Genomic DNA, 15508 nt, shown 5'->3' on the forward strand with positions numbered 1-15508 from the left:
TCAAATATCTGGTTTCTATTTGTATAATGTCTGACTTTTTAGCTTTGGTATCATGGACCTTATAGAAAGAGTTAGCAAGGGTTTACCCTCTTCAATTCTTTGTCTAGGAATAAAATAGATGCCAGAATAGCACATTCCAAGGGCGGGGTATTGGAATGGTGGAAAGCTGAGTGAATGTAGAACACATAGAAGTCATATTGGGGCAAATGTAATCAACAACTACTGTGCCAGTGGGAAAAGGCAGGCTGATCAGCTCTTTTAAACTTCCCTGTGACTTTTTTTTCCTCATATTTTAAAAGTACTTTATAAAAAATGTTGATCATCTTTAAGAAGTGGACATGGTAAAAACTAAAACCTTTTCCATTTACAAGTAGCTTCTTAAACAAATGAGCTTTTTATGTATTACTGCAATTTTACTGGCCACAGTAAAAACAAACATTTAGCTTTCTTCATTCAGCTAATCCAAAAAAAATTGATTTGGGATTGAAAGGATCAAAATGTGAGACTGAGGATGTCTGCCGTAGCCCCTCATTTTCTCAATGTCTTCACCTGTGTCTGAGCTGCTGGATGTGAATGCTCTTTCCTGGTTCGCATCGCATTGTCAGTCTCTGTCTTCCAGAGCCTTGGCCTCTTCCTTTGATTTCCATCTGTCTCTGCAGCAGCTGTTCACTTAGTCATCTGTGGTGAGCTAACTGGACGAGCTCTAGGGGTGTAGGTGTATGGAACCATTAAGGTCAGGTTGTCTGCCCGCTAAAGTGGTGGTCAGTACTACATCTGCTTTTCAAAATCTGTCCATTAGTCAAGGAAATAATACAAGAATGAAGAAGTTCACAATCTGGGAAAAATGTCCATAAAGCTTGATAAAGAAAAATGTTCTCCTTCTGGTCTTCTGGAGTTTTCTTCTCTCTTGATGCTTGTATCTGTGCTTGCTTTGTTCCAAATTCTTCTTTTAATCTGTGTATCTCATTTTCGAGTTTATCTATTTGTTTCTCACTTTGCTCCACATGATGGCATACAAACTTTCATTCTTCTTGTAGTGAATTATACATTTTAGGTACCTTATGTACCTCTCTTAAAGATCCATCTCCCTCAAATAATTTAGAGTTCTGTGCCTTTACTGCTCTGTAAAAACCAGCGGACACACAGGAGCTGGATACAGTTTTATAACCCTATTTGTTCAGACATGCCCAGATTGGCAACCACTAAGGATGTTCTTATAGAAAAGTCCTTTTTGAGGTTTATATGAGGCATACTCCAGCTTATGAGTAGAGAGCTTTCTGTTACTGTACTTGATGTTAACAGCAGAAAAGTAAGTTCTTGGCTTGGAAAATGCTTCTGTAGGTTTTTGTGAAGCAGTCTCTCTCTAAGTGTCATAATCTGATCTGTATGAGGATGAAATTTGTAGCAACCTACCCTGTTCGATTGTATCAACAACCTCACCATCATCCATTTGGGAATCAGTAATACTGTTCTTGGCTTCACCTTTTACTTCCCCAAGGAGAAAACCTTCTGTGTCCTCACGGGTGTTGAGGTGCTGGAAGGTGAGTGCATCGAACATGAAGCCCTACAGCCCCACAGACAAGCTCTCGTCCTCCATACTGCAGCCCTCCACACCAACCATTTGGCAGGGCATGCCTGGTCCCTTGTGACTTCTGAGGTCGGAATCATTGGTCTCAGATGAACAAGTAGCTTCGGAAGAGGCACATGGGTCTAGTAAAGGATCATCAGTGCCTAAAAGAGGTTGTGAAATGGGACTCACTTCAGGAAATTCCAAAGAGTTCAAGGGGATTGACACATGTGGACAGGTCCCTGTTTCTCTGGTGGCAGGGTCTGAGGGCACAGGACAAGGAGGGCTGATCCTGTGTGTCGCTGGAACGATGATTATGGGAGTCACCTTTTCCACATTGTGTGGGTTGAACTGGATGTAGGGCCTCAGTAACCCCTCAAAGCGACATGTCAGGGTATAAATGAGAGACGGATCATCTGCATTGAAGAAGGAGAGGGTCCCGCACTCGTAGTCCAGGAATATCCCCACTTTTGTAAGGTTGCTTCTTGGGTAGAGGCGGATTCTATTGGGATTGTTTACAAAATAAAGATCTTCTGTTTCAAGTCCAAGGACCCAGTATCCATTCATGGGAGACAGATTCACATGCAGCTTCTTCCTGTCCACACTATCCCGACACACCCCCAAATACCAGCTTTTATTGTGCCCCACATTCACTTCCCAGTAATGCTTCCCTGATAAGAAACCCTGACATGTCACCAAACACGTTGCTGCAAATCTCTTATCCAGTTCAGCTACCTCTTGAGGAATTGCTTTATAGGTTACAGTTGTCGTATCAGAAATGTAGAGCTGGGGGTGAGCCGTGTCTGGGTCCAGAGTCAACTTTTCTGTTCACATTGGGGAAAGGAGAAAGATTCTATGTTAATGTTGGGGAGCGGGAACTTGAACCAGGCCCAGAATTCACAGTAGGGCTTGGATTCAGGTTGCGATTTGGTGAGGCTTAGGGCCACATAACCCTGACTTTTCTGACTTTCCCTTCTCTCATGTACAGACAGAGCCTCTCTGTCATTTGAGATCACAAACACCTCTGTGTCATTCTGATCCCACAAGCCCATTAAGTGAGTTTGTGGGGGACCCACAAAGGAATCCAGTAGCCATCTTTCTTCTATTTATCATTTCTATCATTTCCTGCTCAACTTTACTTTGTTCTTCATCAGCTAGGTCTCCTGAATGATTCCCGCATCCTGGAGTTTTGTCTGTGAACCCTTTCCCTTGCCCCATGACTAATTTTTTTAAATCCAGTCAGTTAGATTTGAACTTAGAGTTTGGATGCTGCCCCTTAGCTTTTATGCTCACAGCTAAAGCTCTGGTTTTCTGGTAGCTAATTGGAAATAAGAGTCTCACAGACTTTCTTACTCCAGCTGGTTTTAAACCATCATTCTTAGATCTCAGCCTCCCGACTAGCTAGGATTACAGGCATGGGTCACCAGAGCCCAGCTCTCTTATAACTTAATGAGGGCTGAGAAATATATCTTGGGGATAAGCACCCTAAGGTAGATCACAGACTCACCATGCCCAGGACACAGGATCTTCCTATCAGAGATCTCACACCTGTCATTCATCAGCTTCTTCCCCTATGCCCACCCAAGGCTCTGTTCCACCCTCATGTCTTCAGCCCTGAGTACCTGCATATTCCTGGGTTTTCTCCAACTCTGAAAACAGACAGGACAGGCATGTCATTAGTCATTTGGAGAAGAGGAAGCAGAGAGAAGGCAGAAACCAAAGATGGTTCCCCATTGTGGGCCAAGGATCTAGCAGGGATTTGATAAGGTCAAATAAGGCCTTTATTCACCCTGTATCTGCTGACAGTGTCTCCTTGAAGGCCATCACAAGTTTGCCTCTGCAGGCCACCATAGGCCTCAGGTTGTAGGAGCTCAGGGACATAAAAGGAAAAGGCAAAGAGGGAGGGAGAAGCAACAATTTCTCTTACCTTTACATATCTGAATTTTTTCCCTATCTGAAACAAACAAAAACATGGAAGAGAATCATATCGGGACAAAGGGGAAAAATGGGAGGGAAGTTCTTCATGTGATTGACTTACCAAGTTTATCCTGGAGTTCATCTGAAACAGAAAGCAGATAGTCAGTGGTGTTACAGTCTTGGAGAAAACTCAGACGATCACAGGGAGTTGAAGGAGGCATTCCCTCCCACACCTGCCACTTCAGACAGCCAATGAAATCTCAGATTCCTATCCTGTGTGAAAAATGAATCAATAGGCAAATTTTGTCTATAATTTCATGAAGTGTCTAGACTTAATAACCGATTCTAAAATGGCCAGAATATTCTGTTTTTTCTTTAGGTCATATAAATCTTTATTACATTTTTCTAAATCTCCCAGATATCTAAAGATTCATTTTGGTTACGAAAATGGGGACAGTAAACAAGTTGATTGCATAGACCAAATGCTCTGGGTAGCTGGGAAACATAATAGGAAACAAATCACTAAAACAAATCCATCTAGATTTCAGGAGAATGGTGTATGGTAGGGTCCAAATGTATCAGGATACTTACTCCTCTCTTTCAGAATTTGTCCTGAAACACAAAAAAGAGTATTGAGTAATTAAAATGATACTGTATAAGGGCTGGGTGAGGTGGCTCACTCCTGTAATCCTAGCTACTCAGGAGACTGAGATCTGAGGATCAAAGTTCAAAGCCAACCCAGGCACAAAGGGACCTGAGATTCTTATCTCCAATTAACCTCTAGAAAATGGCAAGTGGGGCTTGGCTGAAGGGTAGAGTGGTAGCCTTGAGCTGAAGAACCCAGGGACAGTGCCCAGGCCAAATTCATGACCCACCAAAAAAAAAAATACTGTTTAAGGTACAAATACACAGGCTGTGAGTCTAGAGGACAGGGTTTCTGGTAGAATTCTTCTTTGGTGTCAAACTCCCAGTCCCTATCCAGACTCAAATAAAATATCAGGGGAAGAGGATGGAACTCTAGGATTGGGCAGAGGCAAAGCTGGTGTTATCAGGGAGTTGACTGTTGACTTGGGAAGGTGAGATTATGGCACGTATCCTCAAAATGGAATGATACCTCCAAAGAGGAGAAAATTTGTTCTTGGTAATGAAAATTAAAATCTGAGCCAGGCGCTGGTGGCACTCTCCTATAATCCTAGTTATTCAGGAGGCAGAGATGTGACGATCACAGTTCAAAGCCAGCCCAGGCAGGAAGGTGACTAATCTCCAATTAACAACCACAAAGCCAGAAATGAAGTGGTGATGTGGCTCAAAAGTGGTACAGTGCTAGTCTTGAGCAAAAGAGCTCAGGGACAGCACCCAGGTTCTGAGTTCAAGCCCTTTAACAGACAAAAAAAATGTCTCTGCAAGCTGCACATTACTTTATATTGTTGTTTTAAGTTCTATTTTTTAAATATAAAATTGTTTTCACTGGAGTGAACTGTTGTTGTTGATTGTGGGGCTTGAACTCAGGGTTTGTGCTCCCTGAGCTTTTTTAGGTTTTTTTTTTCTAGGCTAGTGCTTTACCACTTTGAATCAAAATGCCACTTCTGGTTTTCTGGTGGTTAACTGGAGATAACAGAGCCACAGACTTTTTTGCCTAGCTAGCTTTGAACTGTGATTCTCAGATCTTAGCCTTCCCAGTAGCTAGGATTACAGGTTATGAGCTTCCAGTGCTTGCCCACAGTGTGTGTGGCCTTGGACTCAGGGCCTGGGTGCTATCCTTAGGTTTTCACAAGGTTAGAGCTTTACTACTTGAGCCACAGCACCATTTCTGGCTTTTTTCTATGTATGTGGTACCGAGGAAGTGACTCTGGTGTTCGTGCATGCTAGGCAAGCACTAGGCTAAACACTTGGCCCCTGAATATATATTTTTTAATGTATGAACTATCAGTTTAATCTTTAGGAATTTGTATCATCCCTATTGTTCCTGAAAATCAGTCTTGAAACGGTTTTTTAAAATGTCTGGCTCCTCTAGAGTGTATGAAAATCCAGACCATGTCAGTGATTCCTTAGGATGTCATTTCAGATCAGGACAAAGGCGGGTGAAGATGACAATTCCTGTGATCAAGATGATGGGCTGAAAGAAGAGATCTAAAAGGTCTGAGAATCTGTGATCCGGATCCCACTAGGTCATGAATTAACCACGAACCCATCTTTTCTCTCCTTCCTCTCTCTCTCTTCCATCCTTTCCTCTTTCCCTCTCTGCTTTTCTTTTTCCTTCCACTCACTTACCGTGGGATTTGAAGAATGAAAAGCTCGCCACAACGATCCAAACCCACCCACTAGTGCAGAACAATATGAGTACAATGGAAACAGGTAACCAGGATGAGGTCCTGAAAAATGTACCTGAAAAACAAAGAAAGTCTGTAATGCTTGTTTATCAGAAAAACTAGGTGATTGTCACTTAAGGCCAATCTCCTCTTTCATCCCAAGAGTACTTTTCTTTACATTCTTCTATATGTTAAAAGTTTGCATTCTTCGTGGGGCCAGGAGCATGGCCTAGTGGTAGAGTGCTTGCCTAGCATGCATGAAGCCCTGGGTTTGATTCCTCAGTACCACATACACTGAAAAAGCTGAAATGGTGCTGTGGCTCAAATGGTAGAGCACTAGCCTTGAGGAAAGCCAAGGCCAGTGTCCAGGCCTTGAGATAGAGCCCCAGGACTGCTAAAATAAAGTTAGCATTATTGTCATGTTTGTTGACACATCCCTGTAATTCCAGCACTAGGGAGGCTAAGGTAGGAGGTTTGTGAATTCAAGGCCAGCCTGGTCTACACAATTTGAGGCCAATGAATACTACAGCAAGACTCTGTGTCAGTAAACTACTAAAAAGTGTTTTACTAAGTGAAATCTTCTAATAATGATTATTTTTGGTTTATTCCCTTGATGTTTAACACACACACAAATATGCAAATATGTAGTGGATATCCTAGGATTTGAACTCAGGGCCTGGGCACTGTTTCCAAGCTTTTTTTTTTCTGATTGCTAGCACTCTTTTCCTTGAGCTACAGCTTCATTTTCATGTTTTGTGGTGATTAATTGGAGATAAGAGTCTCATAGGTTTTCCTGCCCAGGTAGGCTTCAAACCCTGATCCTCAGACCTCAGCCTCCTGAGTAGTTAGGATTAAAGATGGGATACACTGGCACTCTGCAATTTATTGATATTTTTACTAACTTTATTCACCTATCAGTTTTAGAACCCAAAATTTGCCAATTTTTCTTCTATTTTCATCACATATGTTTATTTCATGTCTATTATATGTTTTAAGATTCAATCATATTTAATATGTTCATACTGCTGGAGCAAATTCATTTTGTTATGACACTAGTATTAGAATTCAGAGCCTTGCACTTGCTATGCAAGCATCATTCTACCACATAAGACACATCTCCAGCACTTTTATGCTATTAGTTTATTATTTTTAGTAAGTTTTCCACTGTTTTCCTGAGGCAAGCCCACATCTCCCACCACAGCCTGAGATTATTCAGGCGTCTAACCCTTTGCCTACTTAATTGGCTCAGATAGGGTTCTTACCAAGTTCTTTGACTGGGCTGGCCTCAATCTGGGATTCTTCTAATCTCTGCCTCCCAACCAGACAGGATTCCAGTGATACACTACTATACCCAGCTGAAGAATCCACTCTTTATATTTTTGAAATAATCACATTTTACTGACCTTTTTCTTATTCATCTTTTTCAACATTAATATATTTCTTACGATTTTCCTTTGGAGAATATTTGAACTTGGTGTCTGATGTTTTCAGTTATTGGCTAGTGCTTTACCAACTGAGCCATGCCTCTGACCCCACAAAATACTTTTCTCTCCTTCTTCCCCTCTCACTAGTGGCTTTTTTAACAATCCGCAAGGGGGTCTGTGGGAAGGAAAGTTAATCTATTCCCAAGAACTCTAAGTAGCTATGTTGATGATTTTTATTTTTATAGTTGTTTACTTAATTTTCAGAACACCCCCCGCAAAAGACACTACTAAAAAATTCCAAGACAGAACGAGTACCTACTCATTTCTACTTACTATCAATCAATATTCTGGATTTCACTTCTCCGCTGTGGCTAATATGCTGGACGGAACAGGATATGTTCCCAGAATCCTTTTGGACTATAAGGGAGGTCTCCACATCAAACAGGCCTTGTGCATCTTCAATTACTTTGGAGTCTGAGAGTAACTCACGTTCATCTGGGCCTATCCACCTCACAATGGGCTGGGAAACCCAACCAGAGGACTGACAGAGTAGCTGAATGCCTCCACCAACATATCCCATGACAGAAATGAGAGGAGCTGAACCTGAACCTGGGGAGGAAACAGAGAGGGATAAAAATAAAGATCATATCCCAAGTGCACAGTTGTCGTAAGCCAGGTTAAACATGCTCATCCACTAAACAGCCCTCATCTTTCATATTATCCCTTATACCTTCACACAGACAGCAGTTCTCACCCCCCCCACACACACAACGCATAAACACACACACACAGCGGGGCGGGAGGGAGAGGACCTGTGGTGGAAGGCTTTGCTTGCCATTGAAAGGATTTACACACAATTCATGGCAACATGGATACTGACATATGATGTTGTCTAAGAGGAAGGAGGGGAACCCTCTAAACTGCACAAAACTTTGTAAACATCTAGGATCTTTCCACAAGACAACTTAGTTCTGAGTTCTCTGAAATTCGCTGACCTGTGACCTGCAGGTCCCAGACAGCCTCCTGCTCGTGAGTCTTGGAGCGGAACCAGCACCCGTACAGACCCGTGTCCGTGGCAGTGACTTTCTTCAGCTGGAGGAACACGCGCCCATTGCTCATGAAGTCCTTCACCAGCTCTGTCCTCCCTTGGTACTGTGGCATCTGCATGTATTTCTTGTCTCTCCCATCCTGGTAGAGGTGGACGGTGGTGCTGAAGTAATCCTTGAAGAACTTCACTTCCATGGACTCTGCGTTTGTCTCAGGAGTGAGGAAGCAGGGAAATGTTACATCTTCTCCCTCCAGGACCTGGATGGCTTGGTCTGGTCCAACTACCTTCCATTGGCCTGTAGGAGGAGACAGAGCAGTAGATGAACAAGTCTGCACACCTCCTTCCACTTGACACATCCACAGCAGTGACTTCCGTCCTCACACCCATCCCTAGAGTTGTGTCTTAGTAAGATTTCAATTTTCAATATGACAGATTATGTTTCAGAAATTAAGTGTGCTATCCAGACGAATGGGGGGCAGTTTGTGATTTCAGAGCCTCTGACAAGAGAAGGTGCTTTATCCACATTCCTTCCCATTCATCTATCTGCCTCCCTAACATTCACAGCAGCAACTTTTTCATAGCTTCCATGTCCTAACAATTGAACAGACACTTGGAAAAGTTTAGGTCACAAAGCTCAAACCCAGAGGAAATGGGAATGTGAAAAAATCAACTCTCGATTGAGGTCAGAAGATGGCCCCGGGACAATAGGGACCCAGCCTAGATCTCTCCCAGAAAAAGAGAAAATCAGGGAATCCCACGAGCCAACTACCTTAAGAAATCCACAACAGCAAATTCAAAGAAGCAATGGAGAAGGACTCAAATCGGAAAAGAAATCCAGATAAAGCTTATATCCCATGTTCTCAAGGAATCCAAATGCAAGGACCCCTCTCCCACCCCTTGCTGCTGGCTCCAAGCCTCAGAAGCCGGGGAGAAGGGCACCAGGCCAGGAAGTCTTGACCTCCCGCTATGCCAGCAAGTAGAGGAACCCAGACTCAGAAACCAGCACACAGGCGTGGACAGCACAGGTGGCGGCGGAGACCAGAGGCAAAGCAAAGGATCCTGCAACACCACAGAACAGCTTGCAGCCAAACGCCGAGGAGTAAGTAGTCCAGCGGGTTCCCCCAAACCCATCGGGAAAGCAGAGCTGGTGGTGAGCTACAGAACTTAACCCAGACCCCTCCACCCCACCTGAGAAAGACTGCCAAGTGCAGGGGGGCAAGGAACTCAGAATCCTGTCCCTTCCCCCAACAGCCCCCTCCCCCAGGCCATTGTCTGGAGACTGACAGGCGGGTGGGTGCTAAGACCCAGCACCCCACCAAAGGGGGCAGAGGTGTCCCTGCTGCTACCTGCCCAACAGGCTTCTCTCCCAGGCCACTGAAACTGGAGACTGAGGGGCGCTGAGACCCTGCCTTCCAACAGCAGGTGTGGTGTGCGGGAGTCTGGGAGCCAGCATCTGACTAACCAAACCTGAACTCTGAGCTGGGCACCCTCCTGCTGGAAGTCTTCAGCAAGACAGCACCATGGGCATCCCAGAGACTCTTGGCTAAAGCAGGGGGGGAGGGGGGAGTGGAGCACAGCAGGGAATTGAAGAATTGAAGGACAGACCAGCAGGAGCCAAGCTCACCCTCTGAGAGCCAGAAAGGCACGGCTCAGCCCTCAGAGCCCACGTCCTTGGCTGGGCCCCACCCCTGGGAATGGGCGGAAACCAGTCAGTCTAGTCTAGCTGAGAGCACGCAAAATCCCCCAAATCCCAGGTCCTTGGCTGGGACCTGCCTCCAGGAACAGGGCAGGAAAACTAGGCTAGCTGAGACTGAAGTACACAACACATCCTCTGTGGGGGATTGGCCCTGGGAACAGAGCAGAAACCAGTCAGGTTGGTCTAGCTGAGAGCTCCTGGAAATTCCCAAACCCCAGGCCCTTGGCCGGGCCCCGCCCCTGGAAACAGGGTAGGAAAACTAGCCATCCGCTGGGTAGCTGAGACTGAAGTGGGCAGTTCTGAGAAATGTATAGCCTTAACTGTAATTCCCAGGATAGCAGAAGTGACTCCATTTTGTGTAGCAGCTGCAGTTTAGTTATAAAAAGAAATTGAAAAATAACCAGCAAGATGTTCACGGTCAGGGTGACCGAGAACTGAAATTGTATAAACAGGATAAGGAGTAAGATAAGGAGTATGTGAGAAACATCTTATGACCAGAAGAAGGACACGTAAGCCCTTCTCTAGCCAAAAAGGAAAATTCCACTACTGCCCAGAATAAACCCCCAGCCTTATTTGAATTAACCAATCCCTACACTGTAACCATGCTTCTGCTTCTGTAACCACGCTTCAGCTACCCATAAATACTCCCCTCTCCCCAGCCTCGGCGCGCAAGTCTTCTAGGAGGCTTTGTCGCCCCGGGCGCCCGTGTTCCTAAATAAACCTCTTGCTGTTTGCATCCGACTGCGTGGATTCGCTGTTCCTTGGGAAGGGGGCTCCGTCTGGAAGACGTCCCGCTGAGTCGGGGGTCTTACAGTTCCATCCTATGGCCCACTGTGGGACCAATGGTTGGGCTGAGAGCTAGCTGTGCAGCAGCACACAGCCTCTGGGAACAGGCCAAACACCTGCAAAAGCTGCAAACTATGACCTAGTCAGCAGCGGAACCAATTTGGCTGAGAACCACAGGTATACACAGATTCCCAGAACCACCGGTCCCAATCCAAGGAACGACCGCCACCTACCCACCACAGAGCGAACCTACAACAACAGTTCTCCATGCCTAGGAGAGCGCAAAGAGGAATCACGACATACGTAAATAATCAAAGTCCCACACAAAGCCCAAAGGAAACGAGTGCAGGGACAAGAGAGATGTCACCATCCCAAGAAATGGCACCTGAAGAGTCACGAAATATGACTTTCAGGAGATGATTTTGGATATGACTAATGAACTTAAGGTGGAATTCTAAAAACAAAAGCAGGAAATTGCCAAGGAGCTCTTCGAATTCAAAAGAGAAATGGAAGAAAAGTTTAATACCCTCTCAGCAGACATGATCAGCAGAATGTCCAAAATTCAAGAAAAAATGGAGGCATTAAGCAGCAGATTGAGATGGAGAATAGAACATCAGGAATGGAAGATAAAACACAAGAGCTGGAACAGAGAATCATCAGCCTGGAAAGATCAGTCAGAATCCACCAGAGAGAACTCCAGGACCTGGCAGATGCGGCCAAGAAGTCTAATCTTCGTATAATAGGGATCGATGAGGCGGCCAAGTTCCAGGACAAAGGAATGTAACCCTTATTCACCAAAATCATAGCAGAGAACTTCCCCAACCTCAAAAGGGAAAATGCTCACATTATTGAAGGTTTCAGGACTCCAAACAGGCAAGATCCTAGAAAGAACTCATCTAGACACATCATACTAAAGACACTAGACCCGAATACCAAGGAATTGATCTTTAATGCTGTAAAAACAAAGAAAGAGCTATACTACAATGGGGAAAAAATTAGAATTACAGAAGACTTCTCTACGCAAACCCTAAATGCAAGAAAAGCTTGGAAAAACATCATTCATGTCCTGAAGACCAACAACTGCCAACCCGGACTGATATATCCAGCAAAACTAGCATTTACATTTGAGGGATAAACAAGAATATTTCACTCCAAAGAGAAGCTATATGAATATGTGCACACTAAACCAGCATTAAAAAATATTAATTAATCTAGAACAATTGTAGAAAAACAAGAACCCCCATCAAGAAGCAATTACCTATAATTCACTAAACACAAAAGGGGAGAAAAGAAAGAGAAACTTAGAAGTAAAAATAAATAATGCCAATGTACACTGACCACTTCTCCATGATTTCCCTAAATGTGAACGGGCTGAACAATCCAATCAAAAGACACAGAGCAGTGGACTGGATCAAGAAACACCACCCATCCATATGTTGCCTCCAAGAGACCCACTTTACTGCCAAAGACAGAAACAAATTCCAAGTGAAAGGATGGAAACAAATTTTCCACTCCAATGCACCATGCAAAAATGCAGGAGTAGCAATCTTAATCTCTGACAAAATTAACTTCTCAGTAAAATCAGTACATAAAGACATAGATGGCCATTACTTATTAGTAAAGGGTACAATCCATACCCACAATATTGCAGTTATAAACATTTACTCCCCAACACGGGAGCATCCAAATTCATCAAACAAACTCTCTTAGAATTATAGAACAAGATAGACTCAAATACAATCATAGTGCGAGACCTCAATACACCAGTGATTGTACATAGAGATTCCCTTCTTGAACACTTGTTAAACATATCATTTGAAATATGAGTAAAAATCAGTGTTAATAAATTCTTTAATAAAAAACAAAATCAAGTCTCTCTGCCTCAGCCATCATTTCTAAGATCTTTTTGCTGCCTCTCCTAGAGATGGAAAGGAGGGGAAAGAAAAATCTTACCAGGAAATAAATATGAGAAAGGAATTTAATGAAAAGCACTCTTGAGATTTTTCTTCAACGTGCCACATACAGCATTTCTTGGCAACTTTTCTGCTGTCTATGCTCAAATCCTTCCCACGGACCCAGTTTTTCCCCATAGCCACCTGCTATTGGCAAATTCCAGGTCTGGATGAAAATACACTAGGAAAACAAACCACAAAGATACACCTAAACCTCTTCTGCAATTATAAGCACATAACTCCAACTGTTAAGTCAACAAGACGTGTGTGTGGGGGGAGGCAGAGAGAGAGAGAGGGAGAGAAAGAGAAACAGAGAGTCACAGACAAAGACTGTTCTGGATAACTTACCAGACACCAGATGGAGGAGACTGAAAAGAAGTACGAGCCCAAGGACCATGGTTGTGTTCCATGGGGAAAATTACATGCTGTGGAAACCGGTGATGGCAGAGATGGAGAGAAAATTATGCTAGAGAGGAGAAAAACCAGGCCAGCTCTTCCAGGTCTAGAAGATGAGCCATTGGAAGTGATAGTGAAACTATGCAATTCCTTTGAAACTCTCCCTCACAGTGATGTGGGTGGGTAAGAAGTAAGGAGACTATGGACCTTGAATTATGCATTTATGGCACCATAAAAACATAAAGAGTAAAGTCAACAACATCTGGCTATTAGATCCAAACAGTACAAGAGTGATGACTCAATATTTGCATAACCAATGTTATGGACATGGTATTGGAAATAGAAATATAACTACATAGACATAAAATTTTATGACTCTATAGACATAATGTTTTATTACATAGGATAATATGTACCTATGACATACAAAGCCTCAGCTTAATTTTAATTATGTTCTAAAATCTAAGCCAGTGACTGTATATAAAGATTCCCTTCTTCAACCATTTGTTAAACATCACATGTGAAATATGATGTAAAAATCAGTGTTAATAAATTCTTTAATAAAAAAGTGTGAAGTCGTTGAGCATATTACCTTGTGCTAAGGCAAATCTGTACCATGGGTGCTAGCAGGAAAGCTTTAGATGCTTGAACATTTTTGAGATCCAGATTGGAAATCTGAGGTTTGGGAGTGGAGTAGAGATCATCCTGGCAGAGGGTTCTGGGGGTTTTAGATATAAAAGAAAACCAAGGCACTCATACAACCTCCTGAGGTCGTTCTACCCACTGCTTTCTAATCTTCAATTCAGTGCCAGGACTCTGATCACAAGGGATCCACTGTACTGAAAAAGATTACAATGCAGGTTCATTCATGGGGGAAGGTAAAGACACACATATTAGTTATATATTTGATACCATCATCTCAGACAACCACCAAGAGAATTGAAGCAGTCATTTCCATCAGTCATCTCTTCTCTCCCTTATTCTCCACATCTTAAAATGATTTTGATAAGTTCTATTGTTCAATTCTCATGCATATACATACTTCTTTTTTTCTGGTCCTGGAGCTTGAACTTAAGGTTTGGGTGCTGAGATTCTTTTGCTCAAAAAAAGTGTGCTACTAACTTGAGCTACAGCCCTTCTAGTTTTTTCGTAATTTATTGGAGATAAAGAGTCTCAACGAGTTTCCTTCGCAGCTGCCTTTAGCAATTTTCAGTGCTCAGCCTCCTGAGTAGCTAGCAGGTGTGAGCCAACAGCACCGAGCATATGGTGAACTTCCAACATTATTCTTAGTAGCTGAATAAAGAGGTTATAATTCCATAAGTCAGGTTATGAGTACAGTGGTGTATCATGCACTGTAACCATGTTCATCTCTCACTTACTCTCCTGCTGTTATCAACTCAAGAAAAAGAGCAAAACCTGTTTTACATCCCTGAATTTCCTTTCTAAGGGTAGAGTCTACATGTGAGAGAGAAATTTGGGCTTGGCTTCTTTTTCTCAATATCATGCTCTCCAGTTCCATCAACTAACACAATCTCATCCTTCTTTATAGCTGATTAACACTCCATGGGATAGTTATTACATTTTCTTTATTCATTCATCAGTTGTAGGGCACCTAGTCTGATTCCAAAGCTGGTTTATTGTGAACAGCATTGGCATAAAAAGGGCTTGTGCAGGCATCTCCTACGTTGATTCGGACATTCCCAGATAGCTCAAGGACTGTTCCACAGGTGATTTGGAATTGAGGAAATTAGTTGATGTGAAATAAACAAACAAGGATCATACTGGCCTTTTTATTTTCTTTTTATTATCTTTAAGTAGTTGTTCAAACAAACAGAAATTCAACAAAGCAGTTTATGAATACCATATATCTTGATCAATGTCACCTCTTTTATCATCCTCTACCATCCCCTCCTTCCCAAGCCAACCTTTTCCTCCACGTTCATTTTCTAAAAATCCTTTCGATGTCTCCTGACATGGGAATCACCATCTTTGATGAGGAGCTGAAAAGACTAGTTGAAAGTCTCTTAACTGGATAAAGTTTTCACAAAAAAGCCCAGCACCGGTAGTTCATGATTGTAAACCTAGCTACTGAGGATGCTGAGATCTGAGGATCATGGTTCAAAGCCAGCCTGGGCACAAAAGTCTGTGAGACTCTTATCTCCAATTAACCATCAGAAAGCCAGAAGTGGAGCAGTGGCTCAAAGTGGTAGAGCTCTAGCATTGCACTGAAGAGCTTAGGGACAGTACCAAGGCCCTGAGATCAAGCCCCATGACAAAAAAAGTTTTCACAAATGAAATCAAGGCAATCTTCTTCCTGCTTCACTGCCCGGCAGGTGTGAACCCTGACTCCTTATGGAGGGGTCATCTCTCCTCATCCTGAAGCAATTACTATTAGCTTCTGTAGGATTCTTGG

General features: G+C 43.2%; 1 pseudogene across 1 annotated transcript; it reads right to left on the reverse strand.

Moving 5' to 3' along the window:
• Positions 1-13176, reverse strand: LOC150044618 (butyrophilin-like protein 3; annotated as a pseudogene). The gene is made up of 9 exons (XR_016533112.1): positions 13048-13176; positions 8213-8560; positions 7551-7826; positions 5756-5869; positions 3606-3626; positions 3495-3521; positions 3190-3216; positions 1619-2391; positions 1-1564 (listed from the first exon to the last, which is right to left on the reverse strand). The product of XR_016533112.1 is annotated as a butyrophilin-like protein 3 (transcript).
• Between the last annotated feature and the right edge of the window lie 2332 nt (positions 13177-15508).

This window comes from Megascapheus bottae, chromosome 29 (genome assembly GCF_031878675.1).
Source record: "Megascapheus bottae isolate mThoBot1 chromosome 29, mThoBot2.hap1, whole genome shotgun sequence".
Lineage (NCBI taxonomy): Eukaryota > Metazoa > Chordata > Mammalia > Rodentia > Geomyidae > Megascapheus > Megascapheus bottae.